Source organism: Rhinoraja longicauda, chromosome 20, assembly GCF_053455715.1.
Source record: "Rhinoraja longicauda isolate Sanriku21f chromosome 20, sRhiLon1.1, whole genome shotgun sequence".
In the NCBI taxonomy this organism is placed as follows: Eukaryota; Metazoa; Chordata; class Chondrichthyes; order Rajiformes; family Arhynchobatidae; genus Rhinoraja; species Rhinoraja longicauda.
Genome location: NC_135972.1, coordinates 15,971,203 through 15,987,429, shown reverse-complemented (window position 1 = coordinate 15,987,429; position 16,227 = coordinate 15,971,203). Strand labels below are relative to the sequence as shown.

At 47.0% G+C, this 16,227-nt stretch overlaps 1 protein-coding gene across 3 annotated transcripts in view; it reads right to left on the bottom strand.

Moving 5' to 3' along the window:
• dgki (diacylglycerol kinase, iota) overlaps window positions 1–16,227 on the bottom strand; it is a 134,511-nt gene that overhangs the window by 67,717 nt on the left and 50,567 nt on the right. The gene's annotated exons all lie outside the window — the stretch shown is intronic.

Here is a 16,227-nt window from a genome sequence, read left to right as displayed (position 1 = left end):
GCAGCACCCATGGCAGGATTGGACCCTGGTTGATAGAGTCCTGAGGACCTGGTTCTATCTTCATTGCCACAAGATTTTAATTAACTTTTTAAAAAAAACTTTTCTGTTACTTAGATTTATTTGAATACTTTTTAAATGACTCGACTAGGTCATGCCTCGTGAGGGTGAGTCACACATGAAGCCTACACCACCTCCCGGACCCTGCTCTGTGGAAAGAGGCAGTTTAGTGGCTCCTCCACATCTACAAAAAATAAGTACAGACACCCTTCGTGGGCCGTGTTTAGGATGATGCAGCATAGGATAAACTGTAACCAATGTGATCTCAAAATCCCTTTACAGTCATATTTTTATTCCGTTTCATTACTCATCACCAAATTGTGAATGAGCCACAGTCACTTAGCACAGAAATGGGCCCTTCAGCCCAACATGTCCATGCTGACCTCTTTGGCCATCTACACCAATACCATTTACCCACGTTAGTCCTGTATCCTCCAATGCCTTGCCTATTCAAAGCGTCTCTCTAAATCGCTCTTAATTGTATCTGAATCCACTACCTCCTCTGGCAGCGAGTTCCAGATATCAACCACTTTGTGTACATTTTTTTAACAGATCCTATTTAAAATTTCTTCCTCTCATTATAAATCGATGCCCTCCAGCTTTTTTTATACCCCTGCCATGGAAAAAAGATTCTGGCCACCTACCCTGTCCACGTCTTAAATACTTCTAGCATGTCAACCCTCGGCCTCCTTTGTTTCTGGTTTGTCCCTGACACAGAGTCAAAATTTATTGGTTCAGTAATCTGACTGCACATCGTATTTAGATTGCTAAACTGCTCTCACAATAGCGGCTGCGTTTTGGATTGCATGTTTCCCTATACCTAGTTGTACACACCCAAAGTACTCAGAGGTGACAGTCCATACCCAAGGCTAGTACCGGGACATTGTGCTGTGTTTGTACAGCTAACACGTGACCTGGAACTGAGCACACAATAAGGTTTGGGCAGAGGGAAGGAAACCTGTGCCTGTTTCATTGGAAAGAATCCTTCAGTTCCTCTGAGAATTGAGTGGGGCGAGAGTTTGCTTCGCCCAAAGGAGTTAAGCTTTGGTACAATAAGGACTCCAGACTTTATGCTGCCAGGATCACAGTTATACTCTCATCATTGAGGTAAACGGTTCTTTCAAGGCTTCGGAGGCTTCCAACATGATCAGGAGTAGGAGAAAAGGACCTGAGTTCAGGCCTCCTTCCCAGAGGACACACTGAAGGAGATGGGCTGACCACAAGGTCAGTCTGAAGAAGGGTCTCGACTCGAAACGTCAACCATTCCTTCTCTCCAGAGATGCTGCCTGACCCGCTGAGTTACTCAGGATTTTGTGTCTACCTTCGGCTGACCACAAGGTCCACTTCACAAGGAGCTTCTGCAGCAGTGTGCTCGTCTCAACATGCAAAGGAGCAACACCTTTGGGGGTTATGAGTTTTGGGTCACCATCTGTTTCAGAGAGAGCTGAGTGCATCTGCCCAACCTTGGAGTGCCTCTCCTGAAAGAATGAAAGGATCCTGATATTTCCAGACCCTGAATCACAGCGCTGTTGACATGGATGATCTTTACTCAAGAGGGAAGCTCGTCTCCTTCTTCATGAGCACAGAGCAACTGGCAGTGACATCACTTGGACTTCCTCAAGTGGCAGGCAACAGAGACAGGAGACAGACTGAAGTCCACATGAAGGCTCCACATGAACTGCGAGTAAGGCTATCACTCCCTAATGCTTCAAATACTGTGACCACCAAGAAAAGATGCTCTCTGTAAATGCTATGGAACAAGGAAGACTTATTCCATGATATATCTGTGCCCGCCATTCGGTGGCACAGCAGTGCCGTTAGTTGACCTGCTACTTCACAGCTGCAGAAACCTAGGTTCTACCTTGACCTCTGGTGATTGGTGTAGAGTTTGCATGTTCTCCCTGAGACCATGTGGCTTTCCTCCCACATCCCAAAGACATGTGGACTGATGGATTAAATGGCCACTGTAAATTGCCTGTAGGGTGTAAGTGAGTGGTAGAATCTGTTGACCAGAATGTGGCGAGAATAAATGGGATTAGTGTAGGTGAGTGTTTGATTATTGGCATGGACTCAGTGGGACTCTTCCCGTGCTATGTGACTGTGATTTACCGGCAGCCACAGGCTGAGAACTGGCCCTTTGGAATGAGAACTATCCCCTGAATCCACCACCTCTCACTACTGCGGAGGTTGTTACAAGAGTTGGAGAATGCAAGTGCAACCAGAAACTGAGGCCGCGGGGAATAGACAACCGGAAATGATTATGCCTGGACCAATTCAGGAGCACAGCCCATCCCAGGGATGGTCCGTCCGCAGCTTTGCTTGTGCCTTGTGCCGTCTCCAGTCTGTCCCTGTGCAGATACAGTTCTTGCCCGTGTGCAGCAATAGAATGCAAAGAAGGATGAAACATAAAAAGAGGCAAAAGAGAAGAGAAAGGCGATAGCAACTGGCAAGGAAGAGAGACCCTCCCTAGATGCACCTAATCTCCTGCACTTCAACAAAGGACAGAGTGTATCTATGTGTTGGTAGCTTTAGGATGGGGTAATAAGTGCCAAGTTATCATTGTGTCACCTGAGTGCTTGTCGATGACCATCAACAACTCTCAGTCTGAAGAAGGGTCTCGACCCAAAACGTCACCCATTCCTTCTCTCCAGAGGTGCTGCCTGATCTGCTAGCTCTTTGTGTCTACCTTTGCTGTAAACCAGCACCTACACTTCCTTTCTACAAAAGAGGAAACTCTCCACATTTCTCTTTGACGTTTAATGGCACCACCATTCATCGCTTGCTCCCGTGATTCTGATCACCATTGACCCTAAAGCCAGACAGGAACGAATGTCGAATTCCTGTGGATGCGAGATTGTCTGAGACTTAACGCTCTGCTGTGAGGGACCACTTCTGACGCTGCAAAGCCTCTCTGCCATCTACAAAACATGGCGAGGTTGTGGACAGGTACCTCCGTGAAGAGTGGACTTCAGAAGCCAGCTCTCTATTCGCTGTTCCATCAGCTCCAAAGAGACAGAAGATATTTGATTAATTCTCTGGTGCCTCTTAAACACGATAGTTGCATCGATATATGGCATCATCCACTATTGGCAACGGCTCGTGAAGATTCAGCAGCACATGGAGCAGAGCCAACCACTGCCTCTCAGAAGGGCAAGGACACACAACACTCCAATTCGCGGATAGACACAAAAAGCTGGAGTAACTCAGCGGGACAGGCAGCATCTCCGGGGAGAAGGAATGGGTGACGTTTCGGGTCGAGACCCTTCTTCAGAAGAAACGTCACCCGTTGCTTCTCTCCAGAGATGCTGCCTGTCCCGCTGAGTTGCTCCTGCTTTTTGTGTCTATCTTGGGTTTAAACCAGCATCTGCAGTTCCTTCTTACACACTCCACTCCGTGACACGCGCACTATGCCGCCTTGGAAATAAAACCCTGCAGTGGGCTCTCATTCACTCTGCTAGAGCTATACACCTCGTAGAAACCATGGACATTTCTGCACTGAAGCACTGCAGAGGGCCTTTGCACCAACTCCTCAGTCACAGTTGCCAGGCTGCCATCTTGTGTCCAGTAGAAGACAAATCGGAGGAACATTAAACTGTTGACTTTTCAGCTGCTTGCAGTTTTCTCTGTGCACATTTTCTGCATTGTTTTCACTGCCCTCCAACCTTTGCACAGGGCTCGATCAGCGGCTGCAGCTGACCCGGTTGTTGGCCACTCACGAAGTGGCAGAAGCCTGGGATGACCACGAAGATGGCATCAAACCATTCTGGGCCTATCCTGGCTTCACAGCGTGCGCCATCTTGCCATAACGGGCAGCGGTCTGGGACAAGTTCACACGTTATAGGAGTAGAATTAGGCCATTCGGCCCATCGAGTCTGCTCCGCCATTCAATCATTGCTGATCTCTGCCACCTAATCCCATTCTCCTGCCTTCTCCCCACAACCCTTGACACCCGTTCTAATCAGGAACTTGTTTATCTCTGCCTTAAAAATATCCACCGAATTGGCCTCCACAGCCCTCTGTGGCAATGCGTTCCACAGATTAACTACCCTCTGACTAAAGAAGTTCCTCCTCACTTTTTTAAAGTGCGCCCTTTAATTCTGAGGCTTTGACCTCTGGTCCTAGTCTCTCCCACCAGTGAAACCATCCTTTCCACTTCCACTCTATCTATGCCTTTCATTATTCTGTAAGTTTCAATGAGGTCCCCCCACAACGTTCTAAACTCCAGCGAGTAGAGGCCCAGTGCTGTCAAAAGCTCATCATATGCTAACCCACTTGTTCCTGGAGTTATTCGTGTAAACCTCCTCTGAGCTCCCTCCAGGGCCAGCACATCCTTCCTCAGTATATGGGGCCCAAATCCTCTCACAGTACTCCAAATGCAGCCTGACCAGAGCCTTCCAGAGTCTCAGCATTACATGATGGGACAAACAAAGAAGAGTGCATTGTTGGAGAGGCGGTTGCCCTGACAGAGGGCATTAGATTCACATGTTCAGCAACCATTGTAACCTGCCGGTGGCCTGCTTGCTGGAGTGCTGTCACACCCTGAAGGCCATGAAGCAGTGGCTGAGTGGGAGCAAAATAGCCTCAAATGGTTGAAGCCAGAACTGCCTCTGTTTCTCCACAGACTCCTCTGTCAAGCTCCTCAAGTTTGTGGATGACACAACCCTGATTGGACTGATCCAGAATGGAGACAAATCTGCCTACAGACAGGAAGTGACACAGCTGGCGTCCTGGTGCCATCGCAACAACCTGGAGCTCAATGCTTAACATTTTTCTTCTGTGGATATTTAGACAATAGACAATAGACAAGCAGCAGCAGTAGCAAGCAGCAGCAAGCAGCACCAAGCTGTGTTGCTTGGGAAGTAGTGTGTGGGGATTGTGTGGGGATAGTAAGGAGTAAGACCTGTGTGATCTCCCGGACTAGTTTCGATCGCCTAGCTTGGGGTCGGAGAGGAATTTGCCGGATTTTTTCCCAAATTGGCCTGGGTTTTTTATCCGGTTTTTCGCCTCTCCCAGGAGATCACTCAGTTCTTTTGGGTGGGCGGTTGGAGCGGTTGGAGTAGCGGCCGGGCGGTAGGTTTAGTAACCGAGCGCGGGGCTTTGTTTGGAGAGTATGACTGCCAGGGCAGTTTTTTTTTTTTGTTCTGGGTGTCAGATGTGGGGAATCTGGGAGTCTGATAGTCTTCCAGACATCCACATCTGCGCCAGGTGTGACGAGATGGGGCTCCTAAGGGACCGTATTAGGAACCTGGAGCGGCAGATTGATGACCTCCGTCTGATCAGGGAGAGTGAGGAGGTTATAGATAGGAGTTACAGGGAGGTGGTCACTCCTAGACCACGGGAGGTAGACAAGTGGGTCACTGTTAGGGGGGGCAAGGAACAGAGGCAGGGACTAGGGAGTACCCCGGTGGCTGTACCCCTTGGAAATAAGTACTCCTGTTTAAGTACTGTTGGGGGGGACAGCCTACCTGGGGGCAACGACGGTGCCCGGGCCTCTGGCAAGGAGTCCGGCCCTGTTGCTCAGAAGGGTAGGGAAAGGAAGAGGAGAGCAGTAGTAATAGGGGACTCTATAGTGAGGGGGTCAGATAGGCGTTTCTGTGGACGCAGTCGGGAGACCCGGATGGTGGTTTGCCTCCCTGGTGCCGGTGTCCGGGATGTGTCTGAGCGTGTCCAGGATATCCTGAAAGGGGAGGGAGAGGAGCCAGAGGTCGTGGTACATATAGGTACCAACAATATAGGTAGGATAAGGGAAGAGGTCCTGAAAAGAGAATTCAGGGGGCTAGGAAGAGAGTTAAAAAAAAGGACTTCCAAAGTAATAATCTCAGGCTTACTGCCTGTGCCACGCGATAGTGAGAATAGGAATGGAGTGAGGTGGAGGATAAATACGTGGCTGAGGAACTGGTGCAGGGAGCAGGGTTTCAAGTTTCTGGATCATTGGGACCTCTTCTGGGGGAAGTATGACCTGTACAAAAAGGACGGGTTGCATCTGAACCCGAGGGGAACCAATATCCTGGCGGGGAGATTTGCTAAAATAACTGCGGAGACTTTAAACTAGTACGGTTGGGGGGAGGGACTCAAACACAGATAGCTAATAGGCAGTGTGTGAGGCAGGAGGCAGAAAAGGGAAACACTCAGACCCAATATGTAGGAGAGAAAGAAGGGAAAAGAAATAAACTGAGAATAAGAAATGATGGGTCCCTTAAATGTGTATATTTTAATGCTAGGAGCATTGTAAGAAAGGTGGATGAGCTTAGAGCCTGGATTGACATCTGGAAGTATGATGTTGTGGCGATCAGTGAAACATGGTTGCAGGAGGGTTGCGATTGGCAATTAAATATTCCAGGATTTCATTGTTTCAGATGTGATAGAATCGGAGGGGCAAGAGGTGGGGGTGTTGCATTGCTTGTCAGGGAGGATATCACAGCAGTGCTTTGGCAGGACAGACTAGAAGGCTCGATTAAGGAGGCTGTTTGGGTGGAACTCAGAAATGAGAAAGGTTTAGCAACACTTATAGGGGTGTATTATAGACCGCCAAATAGGGAACGAGAATTGGAAGAGCAAATATGTAAGGAGATAGCAGATATTAGTAGTAAGCACAGAGTGGTGATTGTGGGTGATTTCAATTTTCCGTATATAGACTGGGAATCACATTCTGTTAAAGGGCTGGATGGTTTGGAGTTTGTAAAATGTGTGCAGGATAGTTTTTTGCAGCAATACGTAGAGGTGCCTACCAGAGAAGGGGCAGTGTTGGACCTCCTGTTAGGAAATGAGATGGGTCAGGTGACGGAGGTATGTGTTGAGGAGCACTTTGGGTCTAGTGATCATAATGCCATTAGTTTCAATATCATTATGGAGAAGGTCAAATCTGGACCAAGGGTTGAGATTTTGGATTGGAGAAAGGCTAATTTTGAGGAGATGAGAAAGGATTTAAAAGGAGTGAAATGGAAATTGTTGTTTTATGAAAAGGATATAATAGAGAAATGGAGGATATTTAAAGGTGAAATTTTGAGAGTACAGAGTCTTTATGTCCCTGTTCGGTGGAAAGGAAAGAATAATAATTTGAAAGAGCCGTGGTTTTCCAGGGAAATTGGACACTTGGTTCGGAAAAAGAGGGAGATATACAATAAATATAAGCGGCAGGGAGTAAATGAGGTTTTTGAGGAATATAAAGAATGTAAAAGGAATCTTAAAAAGGAAATTAGAAAAGCGAAAAAAAGATATGAGGCTGCTTTGGCAAGTAATGTAAAAGTAAACCCCAAGGGGTTCTACAGATATGTCAATAGCAAAAGGATAGTGAGGGATAAAATTGGTCCATTAGAGAGTCAGAGTGGACAGCTATGTGCTGAGCCGGAAGAAATGGGGGAGATATTAAACAATTTCTTTTCTTCGGTATTTACCGAGGAGAAGGATATTGAATTATGTGAGGTAAGCGAAACAAGTAGAGTAGTGATGGAAATTAGGATGATTAAAGAAGAGGAGGTACGGACACTTTTGAAGAATATAAAAGTGGATAAGTCTCCAGGTCCTGATAGGATATTCCCTAGGACATTGAGGGAAGTTAGTGCAGAAATAGCAGGGGCTATGACGGAAATATTTCAAACGTCATTAGAAACAGGGATGGTGCCGGAAGATTGGCGCATTGCGCATGTTGTGCCTTTGTTTAAAAAAGGTTCTAAAAGTAAACCTAGCAATTATAGACCTATTAGTTTGACGTCTGTGGTGGGAAAATTAATGGAAAAGATACTTAGGGACAATATATATAATTATTTGGATAATCAAGGCCTGATTAGAAACAGTCAACATGGATTTGTGCCTGGAAGGTCATGTTTGACTAACCTTCTTGAATTTTTTGAAGAGGTTACCAGGGAAATTGATAAGGGCAAGGCTGTGGATGTTGTCTATATGGACTTCAGTAAGGCATTTGACAAGGTTCCACATGGAAGGTTGATTAAGAAGGTTAAATCGTTGGGTATAAATAGTGAGGTTGCAAGATGGATTCAACAATGGCTGAATGGGAGATACCAGAGGGTAACGGTTGACAATTGTATGTCAGGTTGGAGGCCAGTGTCTAGTGGAGTGCCCCAAGGATCTGTGTTGGGTCCACTGTTGTTTGTCATTTACATTAATGATCTGGATGATGGTGTGGCAAATTGGATTAGTAAATATGCAGATGATACTAAGATAGGTGGAGTAGTTGATAGTGAGGTAGATTTTCAAAGTCTACAGAGAGACTTGGGCCTTTTAGAATGTTGCCTGGGTTTCAGCACTTAGGCTACAGAGAGCGGTTGAACAGGTTGGGTCTTTATTCTTTGGAGCGTAGAAGGTTGAGGGGGGACTTGATAGAGGTTTTTAAAATTATGAGAGGGATGGACAGAGTTGACGTGGGTAGGCTTTTCCCTTTGAGAGTGGGGAAGATTCCAACAAGGGGACATAGCTTCAGAATTGAGGGACAAAGGTTTAGGGGTAACATGAGGGGGAACTTCTTTACTCAGAGGGTTGTGGCTGTATGGAATGGGCCTCCGGTGGAAGTGGTGGAGGCTGGCTCGATTTTATTATTTAAGAGTAAATTGGATAGGTATATGGATAGGAGGGGATTGGAGGGTTATGGTCTGAGTGCAGGTAGATGAGACTAGGTCAGGGAGAATGGTCGGCGTGGACTGGTAGGGCCGGACAGGCCTGTTTCCATGCTGTAGTTGTTGTTATATGTTAATAGGTGCAGGAGTAGGCCATTCACCCCATCGAGCCAGCACCGCCATTCACTGTGATCATGGCTGATCATCCACAATCAGTACCCCATTCCTGTCTTCTCCCCATATCCCTTGACTCTGCTATCTTTAAGAGCTCTATCTAACTCTCTCTTGAAAGCATCCAGAGAATCGGCCCCCACTGCCTTCTGAGGCAGAGAATTCCACAGATAAGCAAGTATGCTTATCAAATCACTGGTAGATGTGAGTTTGTTTAACTGTAAAATTCATTTGCTCAAGAAATGCGCCATTCAGCAAGCTCCTAAGATGGATGTATAGAATAATCTTAGAAGGGCAATTAACAGGATGGTTTTTCTGTTTATTGGACGGGACCAATGGATAAACGTCAGGTTGATATTAAAGCTTCTGGTAACATTAGCAAAGTCAAAGTGGATTGGGATACTTCAGAGAGGCTTGTAAAATTCAGAAGCTGTAACATCCAGGGTGAGGATGGAGGAGCATCTTGGATAAAACAGCTTCTCCACCTGAGGATTGAGACAGGAATATCCATTCAACTTGACCACGTACTGACACAGAAGGCATAGGTTTAAGATAAGGGGGAAAGATTTAATAGGGACCCGAGTGGCAACGTTTTCCACACACAGGGTTGCAGGTATAGTGTTACATGACACTACGGCTCTCCTCAGAGTGTCTGTCTGCCAATCCTTGACAGGATTCTGTATCTTTAAATGGATGACTTTGCATTGACAGGCCGAGGTAGGGATCTCACGCAATCTATTCATTATTAATAACAGGAGACAACCAACTGTGTTCTGTACAGTGACATCCAAAGCCATGCTCAGCTGGAATGGAGACAGTGCTCTTTTTTCTCCTCCCTTCAAAGCCAGCAGAGTCTCGAGGTACAAAAGGTATGTGTCTAGGTCCAGGCAACGTGGATTCAGAATGGACCCTGTTATTCCTCGGACTAAATCCAAGTTTATTGTAAAGTATGGAAAGCTTTACGATGTGAAAAGTTTTATTCAACATCGACCTGAGGCGAACCAGAGGAAGGAGCTGCCCATGAACTGGTCTGAGAGTGGCTGACCGACAGAAGCTGACTCAGAATGCGAGGCAATGGGGTGCATCACGTGGGAATCGGAGGGGGACATGGGACAAGTGCTCACGTTGCTCACCATTTCCGAGTAACAGAGTCTATTGAGGTTGGTATTTATTCACAAAATGCTGGAGTAACTCAGCAGGTCAGGCAGCATCTCAATTCTATTGATGTTGGTGATCAGCTGAAGCTGGGTCCTGTCCTCCCAGTGGCTGGGATAATGGTGGCACCTCTCCATGTTGTCTGCTGGGGGACCCCTGGCACGTGCTGCCTTTCAATGGGCAGAGTTTTAAAGAGAAGGGGATAGTGTAAAGGAATACGGGGCAGCTTTGTTTATTGTACAGAGTGGTGGGTGACTGGAATCACCACCAGGGGTTGTGTAGAACCAAGGAATTGATGATGCTGGTTAATACCAAAGATAGACACAAAATAATTGGTGTCAAGTTAGGAGGAGGGGGAGTTCAACGAGATCTGGGTGTCCTAGTGCATCAGTCAATGAAAGGAAGCATGCAGGTTCAGCAGGCAGTGAAGAAAGCCAATGGAATGTTGGCCTTCGTAACAAGAGGAGTTGAGTATAGGAGCAAAGAGGTCCTTCTACAGTTGTACCGGGCCCTGGTGAGACCGCACCTGGAGTACTGTGTGCAGTTTTGGTCTCCAAATTTGAGGAAGGATATTCTTGCTATGGAGGGCGTGCAGCGTAGGTTCACTAGATTAATTCCCGGAATGGCGGGACTGTCGTATGTTGAAAGGCTGGAGCGATTGGGCTTGTATACACTGGAATTTAGAAGGATGAGGGGGGATCTTATTGAAACATATAAGATAATTAGGGGATTGGACACATTAGAGGCAGATAACATGTTCCCAATGTTGGGGGAGTCCAGAACAAGGGGCCACAGTTTGAGAATAAGGGGTAGGCCATTTAGAACGGAGATGAGGAAGAACTTTTTCAGTCAGAGGGTGGTGAAGGTGTGGAATTCTCTGCCTCAGAAGGCAGTGGAGGCCAGTTCGTTGGATGCTTTCAAGAGAGAGCTGGATAGAGCTCTTAAGGATAGCGGAGTGAGGGGGTATGGGGAGAAGGCAGGAACGGGGTACTGATTGATAGTGATCAGCCATGATCGCATTGAATGGCGGTGCTGGCTCGAAGGGCTGAATGGCCTACTCCTGCACCTATTGTATATTGTCTATTGTCTAAAATGATGGAGTAACTCAGTGGGTCAGGCAGCATCCCTGAAGAAAAAGGCTGGGTGACATTTCAGGTCGGGACTCTTCTTCAAAGTGACGTTTTGGGTCGGGACCTTTCTTCAGACCAGGGTTGATGGGAACAGACATGACAGTGACCACATGCCAGGAGAAATGCAGTTCAACTTGGCATCGCGGTGGGCACAGACGTCATGGGCTGAAGGGCATGTCCCTGTTCTGTACTGTCCTGTGTTCTATCATAGAGCGAAGCTGTGTCCAAGATACATGCGGTCGAAGTACCTGGCGATGACTTTACCATTTCGGCCAAAGGACACAAAGACGGCGGAGGGAAAGCTTCATTGCTTCATGTGATCAACAGGATGATTCCATCAGGAGCTGGCAAAGACTTGGTGTTAGTTAGCCAGCACGTATTCAGTGGCCTGAAACGCCTGTTTCTGCACTGCATGACTATTATTCCATGACAGGCGATGATGAAGTAAAGCCACGCGATGTGATGAGGCATGAATTTGCACTCATCACCTTGGGGAAAGTTGATTGGGAAGGTGGTTGTGTGAACGCTGCAGAGCACCGTGTTCATTACCACCGCTCGCCAAACTTTGACCATCCATTCGTGCTGCATGACCTTTCATTAAAATGTTCACGATCAAGGATCACCACAAGTTGTGGACCTCACTGCTCTCTCAATACAAGGATGGGAATCCTCTGGGCTCAATGCTGCACTCAGATAGCAAGGCAGTGCAACCACAGTTCCTGCTTTACTTCAGCTGAGCGGGCCACAAACTTACAGACTTTGATGATTCACTATAACAGAGATGGGCTACATATTCTGGTTATGTAATGCAGTTTAATCACGACACTTGTCTATAAAAAATCCCAATTATTCCTCAGAAAGTGCTGACACGCTTTCTGTGAGCACAGTTGTTGCTGACGGAACAATCTTTGTTGTTTCTTTCTTAACTCAAAACCACTGGGATTAATCTGCTGATTCAAGATATGAGAGAGAGAGAGAGAGAGAGAGCATTGTCGGCATAGTGTGCGACTGCAGCTCAACTGGCCAACTTCACAGAGCGCTGTTACTGCACACTTGGCAAATCTCTCTGGTTGCATTGCACTTCGGACACGTGGAGGCAGGAGTAAAATTTCCTTGTGGGTTGGGTTCTGGGGATGAGCACCATTCGTCTACTCCGACCTCTGAATTGCTGAGCTGGTCTGCCCAGCTCTGACACCTGCCCTGCAGCCCCACCACACCACTGAAGTGGGAGATGGCATGCGGCAAGGCCAGCAGCATAATCAACGACGAGTCGCACCCTGGCCACTCCCTCTCCTCCCCTCTCCCAGCGAGCGAAATGTAAAGAAGTGTGAAAATGCCAACCTCCAGATTCAGGGACAGTTTCTTCACAGCTGTTATTAGGCAACTGAATAATCCTACCACAACTAGAGAGCAGTCCTGAACTACTATCCACCTCATTGGTGACCCTCAGACTATCTTTATTGGCTTCACCTTGCACTAAGCGTTACTCCCTTTATCATGTATCTGTATATTGTGGTTGGCTCGATTGTAATCATGTATTGTCTTTCTGCTGACTGGTCAGCACACAACAAAAGCTTTTCACTGTACCTCGGTACATGTGACAATAAACTAAACCTCACCCCTATTCTCTGGGGTGTTAGGAGACAACGGGCCACAATCTCAAAATAAAGGATCAGCCATTCAGGACAGAGATGGAAATGTCACCAAGAGGGCAAATAACCTTTACAATTCTCCAGTGATAGAGATTCAGATCATCAGCCGCTGAGCATATTCAAGGCAAAGATGTGTACATTTTTAGACATTAAAGGAATCAAGGAAAATAGATTGAATGCAGGAAGGCAACATCTCCCCCAACCCCACATCCCCTCCCCCTGTCCCACCATCTCACTGCCTGCACCTTTCTCCCACCATCCTCATTAACTTGCTCCTTTCCCCTCCCGTTGCCGAGACCCATATTTCTCACATCCCCCTTTCCCCTTCAGCCCATCCCCTTCTACCCTTATACCCCTCCCTCTATCTACGTCTCACTCCTTCTATCTTGATAGGATACCCTTTTATCTCCTTTCCACTTTGACCCTTCGTCACTTCCTCCACCCACCCTCTTACCTGCGTGCACCTGTCACTTACCGGGCTTTGCCCCACCCCCTCTTTTCCAACTTTCTCCCTCCGTCTCCAAAGCCTTAAAAAGGGTCCTGACCCAAAACACCGTCTGCCCATTCCCTCCACAAATGATGCCGGATCCACTAAGTTGCTCCAGCATTGTGATTTTTGCTCCCCTTGCAGAAGCAGCTTGCAGATCTGTGAGGAATAATCTTGTAGAACTGGCTGCTAATTCTGCCAAGTTGACAGCTATAACCTTAGCCGGTTAGACTCAAGGTTAACGAAGTTTGTGCTGTGAATGCTGTCTCGAATTGTGCCCACTGCCCTGTGAAACTACTCAACCTTAGATGACAGAGAAAGGGGAACGGTTCAACAGGGCACATGAGTGACGCAATGTCCCCGTTGACGACAGCAGGAACAAACAGCCAGCTATAGTATGGAACAATTGTAAAAACACTAGTTCCAGGATGTAAGCAGCCCAACACTAATTGTCCTCAACATGGGGGGGGGGCATTTGAGCCAATGTCGTCCTTTGTCGGATTGAGACTCGGTGATGGTGAAGGGATGGCTATGCATTTCCTAGCCAGGGTGGCGTGCGCCATGGAGTGGAGGCCAGGGATGGTAGCGATCCCCTGAACCCGCAGCCTGTCGGCCTCTGGGCGGTAGAGGTCGCCTGTTTGACACATTGGCCGGCGGTCATGCATCGCAGATATGCGAGCTGCTTCTGCAACAGGAGCAAAATAAACGCAGAGCCGGAGGAACCTAGTGGGTCAGGCATCATCTGTAGAAGGAATGGCACTGACCTCCCCATCATCGAGGCGATCTACAGGAGTTGCTGCCTCAAAACGGCAGCCAGCACCATCAGAGACCCACACCAACCACCCTGGCCACACTCTCATTTCACTCCTGCCATCGGGAAGGTATAGGATACTGTAAACTGTATCGTCCGGGTTCAGGAGCAGCTTCTTCCCTACAACCGTCAGGCTATTAAACACCACAACCTCCAAAAAGGCCCCAACCTATATAGACTTGGGGACATTATGTTTGACTTTGCACTGTTTTTTTAATCTCTACTGAACTTTTTTGTTGTTGCTTATTATGGGTTTTACAGAGTAATATGTTTACATATCTGTGCGCTGCTGCAGGTAAGGATTTCATTGCTCCGTTTTGAGACTTATGACAATAAAATGCTTAACATATGAGTAGTTTGGGTAAATAATGGCACTGCATTTTATAACAGGTGTGCACTGCAGTCACTGTACGCCACTGGAGGAGAGAGTGAATGAATAGGGTCTTGATTTGTGAGCTGCCTTGGCTTGGATGTGCTGAGGTTTTGGAGAGCTACACTTCTCCAGTTGTATGGATTCGGTTTGTAGAAGATGAAAAGGGGCTTTGAGCAAACAGGTGGTGAATTTCTCACCAGAGAGTGCCCAGATTTGACTTGTTCTTATATTGGTGGGCCTGATTACCTTACTAGTCAACAGTGAAGTCAGAACGTTGTTGATGGTGAAGTGGGAAATGGTAATATAATGGTCATTGCCTGGCACTTTTGTGCCAAGTCTATTGCACGTCGTTTATAAGCCTCTAGCTGACTGTTGAGATAAAAGAGACAGCAGATGCTGGAATCTGGAAACAAAACGCAGACCGCTGGAAGAACTCAGCAGGTCAAGCAGCACCTCAGGAGGCAAGTGTGGGATGTTGACGTTTCGGGTCAAGAGTCTCCAAGAGGACTGAATGGGTATCTGCCTGAAAATTGTTGGGGTCTCGCTACTTGCAGGCATGGGCTGGTACATTTGTACAGGAGTGTACATGGCATGAAGAATTGTGTAAACATTCATAAACATCCACCTCTGATGGAGGGGGATCACAAAAAGCTGGAGTAACAGCGGGTCAGGCAGCATCTCAGGAGAGAAGGAATGGGTGACGTTTCGGGTCGAGACCCTTCTTCAGACTGATGTCAGGGGAGGGGCCGGGACAAAGAAAGGATGTAGTTGGAGACAGGAAGACAGTGGGAGAACTGGGAAGGGGGAGGGGAAGAGAGGGATAGAGGAGCTATCTAAAGTTAGAGAAGTCAATGTTCATATCGCGGGGGTGTAAGCTGCCCAAGCAAAATATGAGGTGCTGTTCCTCCAATTTGCAGTGGGCCTCACTATGACAATGGAGGAGCCCCATGACAGAAGGGTCAGACTGGGAGTGGGAGGGGGAGTTGAAGTGCTGAGCCACCGGGAGATCAGGTTGGTTCAGGTGGACTGAGCAAAGGTGTTGAGCGAAACGATCGGCGAGCCTGCGTTTGGTCTCGCCGATGTAGAGGGGAGGTTATTGATCAATCGGCTGTAGACTTGGTTTGATTTTCTTAATTGTGGAAGCATACAACAGCCTGAGCAACGTCGTGTACAAAAGCACAATGACTTGACATGGTAGAGGCCATAAGAGTAGACTTCCATATCATCAAGAGAGAAGGCAAAGAGTAGCTAGTGTCGTGAGGCGTTCACCAGACAGCCACAGTTAACTGTTGCAATCACTGAGCCCTATTAAGTCCCTGATGTGGCTAAAGATCAGATTAATCGCTAACAGTGTTAATTTTTCAAAGAACTCCACAAAGAACAATATCTGTTTCCCCATAGATTTTTATCTGCTATTTTCCCAATCAATATTCAAGTTAAATAAATTCCACCACGATTAATATTCTGACCGTTTCTTTTTATACCAACTGTTTTCTATACATATACTCCTACCAACCTGGTTTATAACAGGAGCCAATAACTAAGTTCCATGCATTGTATAACATGTTTATTTAACCGTGCTCATGCTTGGATTCAAGTAAGGTGCAAGTAACACATTTTCATAGAAGGACATGCAGAATGCAATGGTCATCAACAAAACTAGTTCCAATACTCTATACTTCTTTTACAAAGAAACATTCAACATTATCTTGTCAGCCAAAGCGTAATGCCACACACAACAGTCACAAGAACAATGGCATGCTGGTGGAGTAGTTAAATATCGTGGTGAGCTTAGACCAGGATATTTTTGAGCATGGTTAT